Genomic DNA, 16,643 nt, shown 5'->3' with positions numbered 1-16,643 from the left:
AAAATACATACTGTATCCTTGAACTCTTCCACGCTCCTAGTCAAAGACGGTAGTATTTCCTTTAGACTAGTTGATTCATAAATAAAATAAAATCTGTGAGACATTATTTTGGTCTTGCTTATTTCCCTTTTGTGATATTGGATGGAAAACGGTCTTTTTGAAATATCCAAGCTTTAAAACCAGCATTAAAACCAGCTATTGAGGGTTACCTGGCTCGACATCTCTGGAATTCCACTGGGTCTAAATCTGTTTCTAACTGTACTGATCCAGCCTTGTTTAAAATGTCCCTTATGCTCTGGGACATGTATGTGCTGTACAGCACATCTTCTCCTGGTAGGGTCAGTGTCACGCTGAGTTTCTCCCATGGGTGGGTTGTAGTCCCCAGGATGGTTGTCAGCCCGCTGGGATGGCTCCATCCCCCAGAGCGGCCTTGCAGGATCTGGCCCTCAGAGTGAGGGACCTCGCTCTGCAAAATATTCTGTACCGTGCCATTGATAATCAGCAGATAAATCAACTGTCAGGCTCCATGTCTGTCTCTGACCCGTGGGACCCACAGTACCATGGGGCTGCCCTCCCCCGTGCAAGCAGCAGTTGTAAATTCATTTTTTAAGCCCAGGTGCATTGCTCTGCTGGTGCCTCTTTGTGAAGACAGAAGCAAGGTAAGTCTGGTGAGGTAACTTTACCTTCAGCCTCTCTCTCTTCTTGCACTGCACTTTATTCCTCCGTTGTGTTTTGTTTTTAAATAGAACTAACTCTCATCTTCCCTCCTCTTGTTTTTTTGCAACAAAATATCTGCTTTACAGAGAGGGTGAAAAGGGTTTATTTTGTGCAGGAAGCTCAGCTATAGATTTACTTTTCTATAATGCCCTTAGGTTAAAGTAATGAGGATAAAACCCTTATATCACACAATCTGTTCTGTACCCATGTCTCTAAATGTACATGGGATGACTTAGACTAATATGCGTAGCAGATGACAGTAATTTCATCCTTAAACCCGAGCTCTGTCATTACTTTGGGGTCAAATATGATGGAGTGAGAGACTGTCTGTTGTTTGGTGTGTCATTTGTTCCACCTGGGTGCCTCCCATCTGTTTGACTGTCCCAAGCAGAGGCTAATTTTGTAGCTGTCCTGTTGCCAGCAGCCTAAGAAAGATTCTTTGTGGCATTTATTTACTCCTTTCTATTTGCCTTAAAAATCACTGCTGATCACAGCCTGAGTTTCTCTTTGTGGTCTGTTGAGAACAATAGCAAAAATTCCAGTGAAATTTAACTTGCTGGGAAGGAGTCATAAGTGGTCCAGGATTTATTCTTGGTTAGCTTTACTGTGTCACCATCTTTTATTAGCTGATAATTTCCTGTTCATTAAAGACAAGACAGTCAAACAGCATCTCCTTTGCAGCAGAGGTTGTCTTTACACGAGTAGCTTTTTGTATTAAAAGTCTAGGCAGGAGAGAATTCTTCCTAGGCCTGCAAAATGTGTGTGAAGGAAGGGATTAATATTGAGATGATGGCCTTGTCATCTGATTTGGCCTCTTAAATCCTTTTGGATGTGCCAGGTGCAGAAATTCTTCCAGCTTATTTTCTTCCAATCCCCTCTGTATTCTTCTTCTAACAAAGTCCTGTGAGAATGAGTGCAACAGATGAGAAAATTAACTCAGATTTGAATCACATTTGACATTGGCAGGAAAGTGAAGGACTTAAAGCCAAACTCCACAACATCCTCAAATACAAAATATTTGGGATCAAGAGCCCAGTGTTTGCCTCTGAGAAGAACTAGGGCTACTTGTGATTTTCTGCAATCAATCAGGACGTGCCCGTCCTGTAAAAGAAATGTCACTGAAAATGAAAACATCATTCTGAAGGCATTAATTGCATATTCCTGATACTTCAAACCATAATTAGAGATCGATATTATTATGGATGTTGCAGACTTTGCAGTAATCTGAAGCAATTTAGTTCCACAAGAAATTTTGGAGACAAGTAACCACTTGAAGCCTAAAACTGTTCCACTGTCATTATTGCTTTTTGTTTTCATTTTTAAATCTTGCAATTAACGTTTTTAAAAAAATAATAAATAAAGCAAAAGGCAAATACAGATCATCTGTGAAACACACAGGAATTGTTAAAAGCTGCATCCACGAGGATCTCTGGGAAGAGAGCCATAACACAACTAAGCATTCAGCCAGCATGATATAATTACAAATTAAACATCTCTAAAACAAATTCAGGATGAAAATAAAAATCCATCAGACCTCTGCTCATTTCTTTGTTCTAGAAACTGGTATATTCAGTTCACATTAATTTAAATAAAGGCTCATTTGACAATGATATGGTGAGACATAATCTTTTTACACTTAGAACGCAGTCTCTAGTAGTTTCTCATTTCTTACTTTTATCTAAAGGAGGATTTTGCTTTTAATGATAGATAGAACCCTTAAGCCAGACTGGATCTGATGGCTCTTGGGACATGCTTGAGGTAAAAACGCTTTCAGCACAGTCATTAAGCATTTGTAAGAAAAACTTATGTTAACATTTACTGCTGTATTTCCAAGAGGAGAAAGAGTAACAAATGGAAACTTTAGTTACTTAAAAAGCCAGAGAAAGAACCCTGTAAATAAATGAAATGGACAATGACACAATGTTTAAGGTTATTGCTGAACAATTTTTTCATGTAAACCAGATTATTTTTTTCTACACATGCCCTTTCACAGAAAAATGTTACCCTCAGTTTTAGTGGTTAGATCCATATGTGAAATTGATATTTCTCCATCAAAACCAGAAGTATTCCTAAGAATTGAAGATGACTGTGATAAAACAAAAGTCTTCAGAAGAAAATTTCTTCATGAAGATGAGATTAATCATGAGACTGAATAAGCAAATTAGTTCCTTGTGGAGGTTCAAAGCAGCTGCAAGAAAATGGTTTGACCAGTTAGGTACAAAATAACGCACCAAACATAACACAGGTTTTGGAACCTTCATAATTTAAAACAAAAGAAAAATCTTCTCCCTTATATATGTAATTTTAAATAAATAATCAGTTACTAAGACATTTTGAGTAGGGAAAACTGAATTTTGTGCTTTGAGGATGAGCATAAACCAGTGGCTTTTAAGGGAAGGCTCATTAGGTGAATTTTCTATGGACAGTCAAAGCCAATAAAGATGTCCATGGTAAACACAAGTACTGCAACAAGTGTAAGAATTCAAGCTTTTGTGCTTGCTGAGCCCATGTTTTATTTTTCCCTTATGACATCGTTACAGAAATAGGTCTAATTCATAATGTCATTGTGAATTTCTGTACTTGGTTGTGGAACTTTAACCCTGAATTGTTTTTCAGATTTTTTCAATACCTGCGAAGGGACATGATTTAATTTCATGATTCTGTCTGATGTGCCTTATAAGCTTTACTTTGGTTATAACAGCTCTCATTTCTCATTGTAAGCCAGTTAACTGAAATTTTGTTTGTTATTAACAGAAAATCTGCTTTCTTCCTCTTTTTAGAAAATGGCAGCTTATTACTGCTCACTCTCCAAGAAAGAATAGGAAATCAGAGCTCTGAGATGGAAGTAATTTAAACATATTAGTAGAAATGTAATGTAGTGTAGCAACCAAGGTCATATTTCACGATTTTCCAACTGTGTGACTCCGAAGCAGTGCACAGGTGAGATTCTTGGTCCTGTTTCAAGGTGGTGAAAGGATACCACCAGGGTATTTCTTCACTAGAAAGGCTGGCTGGGGATATAATTGCTGTTATTGATATCCACTCTGTTCACCTCCATACTTCCCTCCCACTTCTCAGCTCTTCCTTTTCTGTCCTAGGTGTGTTAAATCAGCAAGTCTTAGCTCTGCTGTCAGCCAGGCTGTGTTTTCTGGCTCTCTACCATCTGAAAAACTATCCTCTGGAATAAGAGTTCTGTGAGCCTCGTGGGATAACGTGAACAGCCACAGCCCAGAGCTGTTGTGCTTAGTCAACTTAAAATGACAGCTGCTGTAAATAACAATTAGAACTTGTTAACACCAATTCCATCGGTGGCTGTTAGGAAATAAATACCTGCTTGTTCACTGGTTATTTAATTGAAGTAACATACAGACTATGGAGCAGCCAACAACAGCAGTGACTGGAGAGAGGCTGTGAATCCGACTGACTTCCCTCACTTCCAATTCTTCAGAGACTGTTAACAAAATTATTGAGATTTTTTTCACTCTCCAGTGAATAAGAAATGCTGAGTAAAAGGATATTACATAAATTGGCTGACATTTGCAGTGGACTAGCTAATTCCTGTGGCCTCGTGTGTGTGGTGGCTGTGTGTGTGTGTGTGCACATGTGCCTGGTGTTGTCAGTGAGCTCCCAACCCATTCCCCTTTGCTCCCAGCTGGTGGGAGACTGGATTTTGGGGGTTACGTAAGAGACAGTCTAGGAAAACATGCCGAGCTGTTTGGAATTTACCCTCGGCACTAACCTCCTTCCTCCATTGTGTCATGCACTCGAAAAAAACCTATTTTTTGTTTTGTGGAGTGACGGGGTTGTGTCTCATCTGAAAAAATGATGTCTGTCTGTCCTGGGGAGAGAATTGGGTGTACCAGGAGACTTTTGCTTGCTTCTGCTTTCCGTGGGCTGTCTCTGCAGTCCCAGAAGTAAAAAAATCTCTTACTTTTCTAACAACTGGGAATTGAAGATTAACAAGGGCAACAGTGGAGAAAAGAGAGATAAAAATGAGCTGTTAGGGCTGTGTCTTTACACTGACCTATAGAGTGGGTCTATTGCCAAGCAAATGGGCAGCTGCATCCTGGGAAAGGGCTGGCAATAGGTACTGTGTCTACAGGTAGTTATTCTTTCTCCTTTCTGACAAATTATTTCTGTTAAAAAGCAATGTTGTGAGATTATACTTTATGGCCAGTGAAGATGGGGCCGTTTCTAGTGTGAATATATTGATGTGAAAGTCATAAAACATGTTCCTGAGAAAGAAAGCCCATCTCATGCATTTCAACAGGAGCATCACTTGTTTGCTGTGTGGAACCCTCCTCTGAGCTGGGGTGATTCTGATTGCTGCTGCAGATTCCTACACATTCGTAAGGATTTTTATCCAGCAAGTTTTGGTTGGCCTGTCTTAAAACACCGGAAGCACGCTCTAGTAAATTTTTCTTATACTAGTTTGGAAAAGTGCAGTGTTATTTTATTGCATGTGATTTTTCTCTTGTGGCCTAGAACCTTAATCCCGATTCCACTCAAGTTTCGTAGCAAAGATCTTAGTGATATTTGCTTTTTCTTTCAAAAGTGCTTGGAATCAGACCTCTGTGCCCTGCCTCTGCTTTGTAATGTATTGAAGATACCGGTTTTAAAAGTGGGGAATTTCTTAAACGTTCTGCTCTCAATCTTTTGCAGGTTGAAGTAAATGACAGTTCAGCCAAAAACAACAGAGCAGCTAAATTACTCCCAGTACCACTGCCTTTTTTATGCTAAAATCGGTAGATCAAATTCAGACACAAGGTAAGCAAATGCAACTCCTTCCTTTACACTCCTTTGTACCACATCTGAATTCTGGCCAGTTCCAGCTGGTCTCCGAAGATAATTGCATACAGTTTGTTCCAGTCTTTTCATCCCATTCCTTACAGCATGGTTTGCCTTTCTTGCATGTAACCATCCTGGAAAAAAGACTCATGTCCGAGAGGTAATGGAATTGTGTTTTCAATTACCCCCATGTGGTAGTGATCCAAGCATTATAATATAAGCTAATCGTTTCTTTAAAGGCAGTACACAAAGCTGACATAGAGAAACTGAAATAAAAATGGTTAGATGAGCACTATTCAGTGCTGATCTATTTTGTATGTGAATGGAAGAACAAAGGTAGCTTTACTGCTTCTAACAACCAAAACTATTCACCTCTGTTGCCTCCTAACACAGGAGATAGTAACTAACACACATGCTGCAGCTTTTTTCCTAGACCACTAGGAATTTGGTGGTGTGTCCTGGGCATGTGGCAGCCAAAACCCATGTGTTTACCCCTTCATAAAATTTCAGGGGCCTCTTTTTCTTCCTCTTTTCAGAAAAATTACTTCCATGTGCTAAGTATTTACAGTTGCATAAAAAAAAAAAAAAGCTGGGTAAAGCTACAAATTATGCCTTTTTTTTTTTTACACAAATCACTTCATTATTTCTGTCACATCTTTACTCAGTTGTCCTTACTGCATGTCCTAGACCCAGGCAGTTTCACATATGTGATACATGGAGCCAGGATTTCTAGTGAGAGCTGGCTGGGAACTCAAATGTCTTAAATTAAAACAATGGCTACCATCATCTGTTAAAATTGTCCAATGGATTTTTAAGGGATTTGGATCGAGGCCTGAATTGACTCCAGTTTTAGAGTGCTGAGATGTTTTATTGGTGCCTAACTTGGAGAGCATGGGAGATGTCTGGGAATCAACTGTTTAAAACGGTAGGCAAAATAGAGATACCCTAAAATATTAATTTCTCCAGAAGGTTATGTTCAAGATATTGAAGGTAAGAGTATAAGAATGACAGAAAAGGGTTGTCATCGAGCCAACAACTCCAGTGACATAGATTTAATTGTAAACATCCCCTAAGCTTGAAAAAAGTTTTAAATAGAGCTCCCAAACAGGTTAATTTCTGAAACACTCACTAATTATGTATGTCTGCCAGTCATGTGGCACTGGCCAGGCTGCATTAAACATGGAATCAAGTTGCTTCAAAATAATAGTTGAACTACTTGTTTAATAAAATCACAGACTTTATTAGATGATTAACCTAATTTTATGTTTCTTATAGGCTCTGGAGAAAACATTTATTGGCAGTAACTCATTCCTTACATTTTATTTTCCAATTCTTCTCATATATACTTCTTCCTACTCTCCTGCCCTGAGCACCTGAGAGCTTTGCTATGATACTTTAAACTGTCTCATCTATTTGCCTTTATGGAGCCTGGAGACTTCTAGAAACCAGACCAGAGCACACAATTTAGATGCAGCAAAGGGTTGGCTCAAGTGCTTAAAGAAAAAATATGAGGAAAGGCTCTTTGGTTTGTACTCAGCAGGTTCACCTTCCCCTTCAGGTGGCTGTTGGGATGAGAAGACAGACTGCATTCTCCTCCCTCAGAATTCCTGGTTTTTTTGTTCGCTGAAGATCACAGTTCTCTGCTGCTCCATTCTGCTCTCCATTCCACAGCCACAGCTGGGAAAGGTATTTATTCTCAGCTGTGTCTCTGTGGCGAAACTGGCCACTAGGAAAAACCCCAGTGTTCCATAAAAATAACTGTGCTCAATAATAAATTTGCGCATGAGATCATATTCTTACTCTGAAAATAAATAGCTAAATAGTTTAAAAAAAAAAACCTCCAAAAAAGCAGCAAGCTGTTTATAAGGAAGAAAGGAGAACCATAGTTCAGCAACTAATAATGACTTTTGGGCTACTTGGTACTGCTGTGAAAAGGAGGTTGGAATAATTATTGTCCTTGAAAGTCATCTCTGCAAATATCCTTAATAAAAATGAAGTAGTTGGCATGACATTGGTGTCATTTCACAGTGTCTGTGATGGTAGGGATTGTGATCAGAGATGTGCTAGTGAAAATTAGAGGAACTCTGTCCAGCATGAGATGAAGTAATTTGATGCAGGGCTGTAAAGACCCTTATATGCTTTTCTTGGGAAGCGCACAAGTGCTACAGGTAAAAATATTTTCGTACCTTCATCTGATTGTCATCTGTATTGCACTAAAAATAACATCTAGAGATGATTGCCAAGGAAGTCAGTGGAGAGGTGCTATTTGAAGGGTGTGAGTAAAAAGTATCGTTGTTAAAAATTCCAGCCAAATAGGTGAGGTAGCCTGGGGATATAAACTGTGCACATCCTGTTCTTCTTGCACAGAGACTTCTATACCTGCTAACTATGCATCCAGCCTTTTCCTTGGCATGGTGTCCCCTGCCAAGGAACAACATCTTGGCTTCAGAGAGGGCAGGGAAGACAACAGGTTTACTCCTGTGGGAAGTAAAACCCCGAAAAGAATGTTTCATCACTTTCTTGTATTCACATTATCCCAGAGCAAATTATTTTTTTTTTTTTACATCGGTAAAAACGAGCAAGGATCTTGGCTGTGGACTGATCCGTCAGCTCCACACGCGTTGTTGCTGTTGTGTGTGAGCTCCCCAGCTGACAGATGACATCTTCCCTTTCTCCAGGCCCACACAGATGGTGTGAGTGACTAACCCCTGCCTGCCCTGTGCACAGCCTACACACTGATGTCATGACAGGAGGCCAATACCTCCGAGGTGAGTCTCCCTGTTTGTTTGTATTTCGGCGACAGCGGTGGCAAGTGCAACAATGGGGAAGGAATTAAGACAAGGAAAACTTCACATGAGGAGCAACTGACGTAAAATGTGGTGTGTAACCCCCTGAAAGGAACCATCGATGTTAACTCGGTCGTTTTAAAACAAGTGAATCACTAGATGACAAAGCCCATAAATTGATTCATAAACTGCTGTCATTTTAATATGAAAGCTAATCTGTCTGGAAAACTGCCATTCAATTATGAATGGAAATAACAGCTAAAATCCAGCGTTCATCGTGGACACGATGCCCAGGGAATATTACAAAACAGACTTTTGAGGACTCAGTTATATCCATCCCTGTGTGTATAATATGTGTACACAAACATATGCATTAAAATTCAGTTAATTCATTAATATCATTAATTGCAATGAATTTGACTTGCTGACCTTTGAGGGAAAGGCTTTTATCATTATTTGCTTGCTGAGCTTTCTGTTGTTTTCCCAAGGTACTTGTTGACTTTGGTGAAATGGCTCAAGGTGTGCAATTAGTCAGGATGAGAGCCCTTAACACTTGTGGCAATAAAGTTTGCCACCTGTATTTTTGGGTTTTTTCCCTTCAGTGAAGCACTCCTAGACAATGTATGAGTTTGGGATTGGTTGAGGTTGCTGAGGAACGTAGGCAGGTGATGGCCAATCCAATGGGATTGGAGACTGTTGCCCTGCCAGCAAATGAAGTGGGGAGCTGGGAAATACTGTAGGGAGGGAAGGTGCTGGGGGAAAGGAAAATGGAAGAGTCCATGGAAAACCTGAGCTATAGGGTTACGAGGATTGGCTGGGAAATGAGAACATGGGCTTTGAACTTCAAGAAAGGAGTCAGGGATTAAGCAGCAGTGGGGAAAGCAAACCCAGCTATGGAGCACATGGCTAGGAGCCATAGGGAGATACAAAGGGAAAGGAGTCCAGAGGACAGAGCTTGGCATGAGGAGCTAAGGAAAGATTTAGAAAGAGGCTAGAAACCTGTGCCTGACAGCAGGGGAAGGGAAGGGAACAGGGTGGGGACAAAGGATGAGGAGACGAGACAGGCTGGGGGTGGAGGGTGGGGCAGCCAAGAGAAAGGAAGATGAGTCTGTGCCTATTTCAGTGTCCTCCTGGTTTTCATTCCTGGGTCTGGGATTACACAGCCTTTCCCTTCATCTGCTGTCAGAGGACACCGAAATCCACTGATAACATGCATACATTGATCCCTACTACTGCCTGTCACAGGGGACAACCTTTTGCTGTTTAAGGCACAGAGTCATTGTGGCCTGTGGCAAAGCCAGTGGATCCAGCTTTATCTCCAGTATCAGCTCCCCCATAGGGTATGGGTAGGAAATTTGTCAGTTTTAGATTGGGGCAGATTAACAGCATGAACAGCCCACTAAGGCTTCAGGGCAGGACATTCAGATTGGTAATGGCACCTGTAGCTCTTGCTTCTTTTCACCCTTAATTTCCTATCACTGGAATAAAGATTATATGGAGCAAACCCTTTTTGCTCTCCAGGTTGCTTTCAAAGATGGGCATATTCTCACAAAACTTCCATGGAGTGCTTAGTGGAAGACTGCACATGATGAAGGTAATGAGGGTGTAACAATGTGGTTTGTGCAGGCTGTTCATTCTCTAATTTTTCCTGAGGAGGAAAAGAATGTAAACTAAATAGTGACTCTTATGTAATGAGCATTGCTTTTGCATAAAAAGGAGACAAACCACTGAGCAATTTAACCTCCCAGATGCTTGGAAGTTAATTTTTGCAGGTCAGCTTTGAGATAATAGCCTGGGCAGTGCTGAGAAAGTCATTTTTTGGCAGATAACAAATTCCATTTTGGCACGGGGACAAAGGATTACAGTTTTTTAAAGTACCACGAAGAACTGCGCTAAGAGTCTGTCCAAGAAACAAACAGGATTTCACAAGAGCCAGTTGGCTTAAGTTGCACTTACAGTACTTGTAACTTCATGGATTGTAGGAGATGCAGTAATGGGGAACTTACAGGCATATAGGGATGGTTTCATAGCTGAGAAAGGGGGGAGTTGCACAAAGTGTTTCTCCTAAGTTAGTTGCTGCATGGATGGATGCATTGGGGTGTGGTGGAGCAATAACTACATCCACCCCAGCACTGAGCACTGCCTCAGTCTCATTTGGGATAGTTCTCCCTCCCTAGAACTAAAGGCTAATTCAGCACAAGGGACCACATAATTTATTTGCGCTTCCAAAGGCATTCCAGGGTCTGTCTCTCCTGTCTCAAATCCTGATGTGCCGATACCCTGAGCAGCAAACTGTCTGTGCAACAGGTTTAACATGTCGACTGTGCTAGTGGAATTCTGTTTGTGTTCTGCACGTTATGATTGGTCTGTGACCTGCTGCTACAGGGTGTTATGCTCTGGGGAGCCCTTCAGTGGGGCCTAGGTTTGGGGATCCATGGAAACCGCCCTGAAACAGAGAGAAAACAAATGGGAGAGTTGTTGTGACATTCCTTCTGGAATACTATCAGTACAGATTGTTACCAAGACTGAAGGGGTTTGGGTTTGTTTCTTTATTTTACCTACCAGCTAATGCATTCTACAGAAATAATGCAGGGCAAGATTTCAGTTGAGCAACTGGTGGAAACCAAATCCATGATGTAGTAAAATAACCTTTTTTTTTCCCCTTTTGTAACGTCTCGCTGATCTCATCTCTCCTTGCCCTTCGATGTGAAATGATGAAAGCTGCCTGATGTGGTAACTCCTGTTCCTTGGGAATAGTCTGTCTTTGCTATGTTGGTTTGGCCTTGTACTACAACACACCAGTGAGCGGGAAGAGCATTTTCCTCACTTCCACCTGTATTTTAATTTCTCACTGCAGTCCTGTGAATAATTTAACCAGAATTAGCCCATATGAAAGTTATGAATCACACAAGAACCTAATTTCAAAGAAGATAAAGAAGAATCTATAACAAAATTCTTGCTATTTCATGATCACTTACTAAATGAGAGACAGTGAGAGAGACATTTCTGACTCGGAGTGGTTTGTAGTTGATGTGGGAATGTTTGGAGTTAAAATTGTTGCAAGCGGCCCTGGTTGAGCAGTGGGGGTGGACTAGATGTCCAGAGGTGCTTTCCAGCCTCAACTATTCTGTGTTTATGTGAAGATCCGCTTCTTAAGTGTTTGTATGTGCTCTGAGCACATGGGTTAATGGGTTTCCTGAATGACCAACCACACAGGCAGGCTTGGCTACATTTCTTTATCTGCCTCACAAGAGCTGGTTCTCCCCCCACTACGGGGAAAAAGATCTCCCTGTAATCTCCTGATGTGTGTCCAAGTCCTTCCAGTAACTGCTTTACCCTGTAGGATAGAGTGAAACGTGTCTTGAGTCCTGAGCAGGGGCCAAGTTACTTTGGGACACTTTTTGCCACCCTTCCAGTGACATGGGATCAGGAGGGACAAATACCTAAATCGTGATCTCGTGGTTATAATGCAATGCTGTGGGACAGGGATGTGGTTTTATGGTTGTTCCTGCTAAGGAAATCTCTTACCCTCAGAAATTTGGATTTCTTTGAAATCCAATATTAACTGAAATTCTTCGAGTTCATGATGTATGATGAGTTCATGATGTTTTTTAATTATCCCTTTTTTTTTTAAGTGTATATTATCAATTTTATATTGACATTGTTTATTTTCTTAGCCTGGAGTAATTTTGCTAATTGAGATGTATTACTCTATATAATGTGCACTACAGAGAGAAAGGGTGTGTATATGTCTTTGTATGTACATTAGAGGGAGGGAGAGGGGTGACTTTGCTAATTCTGAACTCTAACCTCCATAAATATTTGTCCTTAGAACATTATTTCTTGTTTCTCCTAAGCTGAGGTCACTGCTGCATCTCTTACATCTGCAACAGCCGTCAGTGCTTCTAGACAGTTCAGTTCTTTTTCCAAGTGCAATCATTTTGGACCATAACAGATTTGATTTACTGCCAACATAGGCCTCGCTGGATCGTTCGTTCTCTTATCTCCAGCCATGCTGGGCTGTCATGTTTCCAACATCAACCATTTGTAAAGACAGCCCAAAACAAAGTTTTGGCCATCTGTGGCCACAGTCAGATTAAGCATATATTGTGAAAATTTTATTTTAGAAAGGCATAAACAAGTGTCCACTGGTGCTTTAGAGGAATGAAGTACTTTCCTGAAGTGGAATGGAGACTGTAAGAGGTTTGTAATAGAGACGAGATTTTTTTTTTCTATTGTTGATGTGATTTCTCTCTACTATTTGCAGCAGAAAAAAAATATGAAGAGGGAAGAAATAAACTTTTGTTCAAAAAAATATTGATAAAGTCATAAAATCACCAGCAAGATAAATGAAATGAAAAGCTGAACCTCTGTTGCAGGATTTTTAAAGGAGTGACCATACAAGAAGACTTTCTCAGGCACTTAATAATACGCATATATACTTAAAAGAGAGAAACTTTGCCTCATAAACTGCACTTGCAAAAGCAGATGGGTAAAATATGAGACTACTTTCTCCAGTAACTAATATTTAAAAGAAAAATTCAATCAGTTATAGACAGGTTTGTGGCTGTTTGCTTCCATCACACAAAGCAACTGCAGCATGTGTTTAAACTCCTGAGCAAACACAGGAATATTGATCCAGAATGTAAATATCAGCTGTTGATGGTGAGAGAACTAAGAATTCTGAGGAATAAATTGCTACTGAATTCTTAAACTCATGCTCAGGCTTTGAAGGAATGAAATATACTTAAAGTTAAGCAGTTAAGCGGTTTTCTGACCTTGCCTTTGACAAGTGAATGTATGAGAATTCTGTGCTGCTGAAGGGAGATGGATGATTTTTTCCACTGTTAGTTGAGCACGAGACAAGACAGGGAAAACTTCAGAAGGGACACAGTTTATCCATCTTGTTTTGGCTAATTGTTATTTGGATATGCACCAAAGAGAGGGATCGGGAAGCCAAGAAACCCTGGGAGTCAAGAAGTGCTGTGATGGATGGGAAGCCTGGGGCTGATGTTACGTTTCCAACAGTTGGAAGCATTCCCTGCCACCGTAGTGATACAAACCACCTGCTGGTGTGTCTTAATGGTGGGAAGATGGATGGGCCGAAGTGTTCTTGGATGTCTTTGCTTTCCCGGAGTTTTCATTGCTTTTCAAAAGTGAGGGATTTTTTGTTTGTTTGTTTTATTTTCATTTTATAGTAAATCAGGTCTCCTGCAGATTGATTTAGGATGCTTTTCAAGCACCACTTTCATGATTCCTGTGTGAGGAAACACTCTGGAGACATTGTCCTGGCAAACTATCAAGGACATATGGCTGAAACCCCTCTAAAAGCAGCTTCCATGGAAGGGGATTGACATTTCCTGGGGTTGTCATGTGGCAGGATTTGTCATAGTTAACTGCTGGAAAGTCCAGGAAAGTTGTAGGCTGGATTCTTGTACCTTGGATTAAAAGTAAAGACTGATAGAGCTGATTGAGCTTCTTACTCTTAATTTGAAATATCTCAAAAACTACTCTTGCCTTTTTCAGGGTTTTCCTGTAACCAGACTAACAATATAATTTATGTTTGATTGCATTTGTTTTGTGCGTTTTTTTTCCAGATGTTCTTACTGAGACTCTCTATAAATTCAAGCATTGCATATTGAGTAAATGCAATGACTGCACATGCAGATGTTCCACAGTTCTCTGCCATCAGAACAGGGTGTCTATCTTGTTTATGAAGTGCCTTGTGTTCAATGTGACCCTTGTGTATTAGAGCAGCACAGGATAAAACAATTTTTTTTTAAGAGGTAAACTATCCCTGTGAGAAGCAGGGAGTTGGACTCGGATGATCCCTATGGGGCCCTCCCCTCTTGAGATGTTCTGTGATTCTGTTACAAAATCCAGCTGGTTACAGGGCAGTGCAAGACAAACACAAAATGGCAGTAGCTTAGTTAAATGGAACAGGTGAGAGAACAGGTCTCTAAGATGCATTTTTGAAGTAGAAGGAAGGTAGGGTTTAAGGCATTTTAACATGTGGTATGTCTTGCAAGAGAAGGCTTGTGAAGGGGGCTGGAAGCACAGATAATTGATGGTTTGGGTGGAGGAGAAGTAGCTGTATGGGTGTAATTGTGTGGAAGATCTGAGTTGAGGAGGGGTGGTGCTGGGGATAACGTGGTGGAGGCCTAAAGAAAGGAAAATGCTACTGCCAGAATTGCTTTAGTCAATGTTAAGAGCAATATTAATGACCATGTTAAGAGGTTGGAGTGCAGAAGAAAGTAGAGTGGTGAAAATAAAAGCTGGCATGTTTTCCATTTGAAGAAGAGAAAGGAAAATATATTAAAAAAAAATAAAGAAAATTGGCAGATCTTTAGGTGAGTGCAGATGGCTTGGGGAATAGGACTTTCCATCTTAGCTCTCTTGTCTTAATTCTAGGCCCCACAGATACAGTTCCCAGTGACAAGCTTCTAAAGAGCTCTCAAACCTCACAATTCTACTGGTAAAAAGGATTTTACTGGGTTTTATATGGAGAGTTTGATAAGGAATTTGAGCTGGCTGCCTTACCCACCCTGCCAGCACTGGGTTGGGGGCCATCATGGAGGTCAGAGCTCAGAAATATCTGGATCTTGTCCTATAAAACACAGTGTTGGCGCTGCAGCTTGGTTACAGGGTGTCCAGCTGGCCAAGGCTGTGCTCATATGGGGTGCACTGGGATACAGGGACTTGCTCCTGCCCCACTGACTGTGTTCCCCTTCCCAGAAGAGGGAATGTTGACCCATGAGAGGCTGAAACGTATTTTCCCAGGGCAGCATTCAGGGTCTGATGTGTGCACGCTGTGAAGGGCTGCTGTGTGTGCAGGGAATGCAGAATTACAGAAGCATCTGAGTGAAACTATGGGTGTTTGACCTTCAGAAAAGTTTTTTTTGGGTTTTCAGCATTTTGAGGTTGTCTTTTTGATTTGTTTGGGTTTTTTGTTTGTTTGTTTGGGGGTTTCATTTTGGTTTTTTGCTTTTGGTCTTATGGTTTTGTTTTGTTTTGTTTTAAAAAAGAACTAATTAGAGGGGTTTTTTTTACATTTTTACCCCTTCTCTTCATGTACCTGAATCTACCTTCATTTTCCCTTCATCTGTCTTCCAGGAAAGAGGCAAGGATTTGGAACACTATAGTTCAAGGACACAAACTGCCCTGACACACAGCTTCTGTTGCAGAGGAAGAACAAGAGGAAACGAGGAGGGTTTTTGCTGGTGGCTGTGACTGTCCAGAACTCTCAGGTACAGTGAAAACAGTGGGTTTTCCAGGAGAAGTAGCAGAAAATGTTGGAAGTGGATGGGCGATGGGGAAACTAAGGAACGGGGGGGATGCTCACGGAGCAGCGGGGCTGAAATCCCCGTGGCGTGGAGAAGGGCAGCAGGCGAGTGACGCTGGGCTGTGCCCGCGGCGCTGCGAGGGGAGGGTTGGCTGACACGGGGGTGAACCTGCGCTGGGCCGGGCTCTGCCTGCTCCGTTCATCATGATTAAGCCTCTGGAGTGAGGGTGTGGGAAGCACTGTAATTGTCGCCCACTCTGGTAAAGAATTACAATTTATGGCTCTCGAGCGGTCAGGGCTGGGAAGGGAAGTGATCCGGCAACAAAATTCCTTTACGTACATGTTAGCAAAGAGAATGTTACAAACTGCGTAAGCTGGAAGGAGGGTCTGCCCTGGCGTTTGGCTGTTCCCAAGGGTTGCTGTGTGTTGGCCCTCTGAAGTGAAAAGAACAGTGTTCGCAGTCCCAGTTGGGATCGTCCAGGGCTGCTCAGGCTGCCTTTGAAGTCAGAGAGCTTCCCAAGGTCCACCTGCTGCTAGACCGTAGAATCAGGGCACAAAGCACGGATTTGGAAACAAATCTCTTCATCGGGTTTTGTTGTCAGCCCCAAGCACAGAGTGCATTCGATGGGTCGCTACACTTTATAAATTGTGTGCACATTTGTTTTATCACCGGCGTTGTTGGAAGGCCAGTGCCGGAATTTTCACCTGTTGCCCTTTGCTGACTATCAGTTTGCTGCTGTTGGATGGGAGGAGAACTAGTTTCTGGTAAATGCAGTGAAGTGACACGGTTGCCACGTGTATTTATTTTAACAGGTCAACCCCTGTTTCGCTATATCGTTGATTTAAACAATTTAATATGATGCAGAGGCCACAGAACTTCTGGTCTTAAGTAACTGTCGGGTTACTTTATCTGTAACGCCGGAGGAGAAGATGTCCGACCTCGCCCGTGGCACGTTCGCTGCATCCCGGGAGCGATGCTCGGGGCAGCGCCGGGCGGAGCCCCGCCGGGGGTCCTGGCCCCAAGACATGCCCCGGCCCCTCGGCGCTCCCCCGGGGCCGCGGGCCCGGCC

At 41.7% G+C, this 16,643-nt stretch overlaps 1 long non-coding RNA gene across 1 annotated transcript; it reads left to right on the top strand.

Annotated features, from left to right (window-relative positions):
* The first annotated feature begins 2,413 nt into the window (after positions 1-2,413).
* LOC113970735 lies at positions 2,414-12,776 on the top strand. The gene is made up of 5 exons (XR_003535311.1): positions 2,414-2,475; positions 3,498-3,657; positions 5,380-5,484; positions 8,184-8,273; positions 12,671-12,776. It is a non-coding gene; the product is annotated as an uncharacterized LOC113970735 (long non-coding RNA).
* The last annotated feature ends 3,867 nt before the right edge of the window (positions 12,777-16,643 follow it).

Source organism: Neopelma chrysocephalum, unplaced genomic scaffold, assembly GCF_003984885.1.
Source record: "Neopelma chrysocephalum unplaced genomic scaffold, ASM398488v2 Primary Assembly neopelma1_79, whole genome shotgun sequence".
NCBI lineage: Eukaryota > Metazoa > Chordata > Aves > Passeriformes > Pipridae > Neopelma > Neopelma chrysocephalum.
The sequence above is the reverse complement of the archived record's forward strand: the minus strand, read 5'-3'. Positions and strand labels throughout refer to the sequence as shown.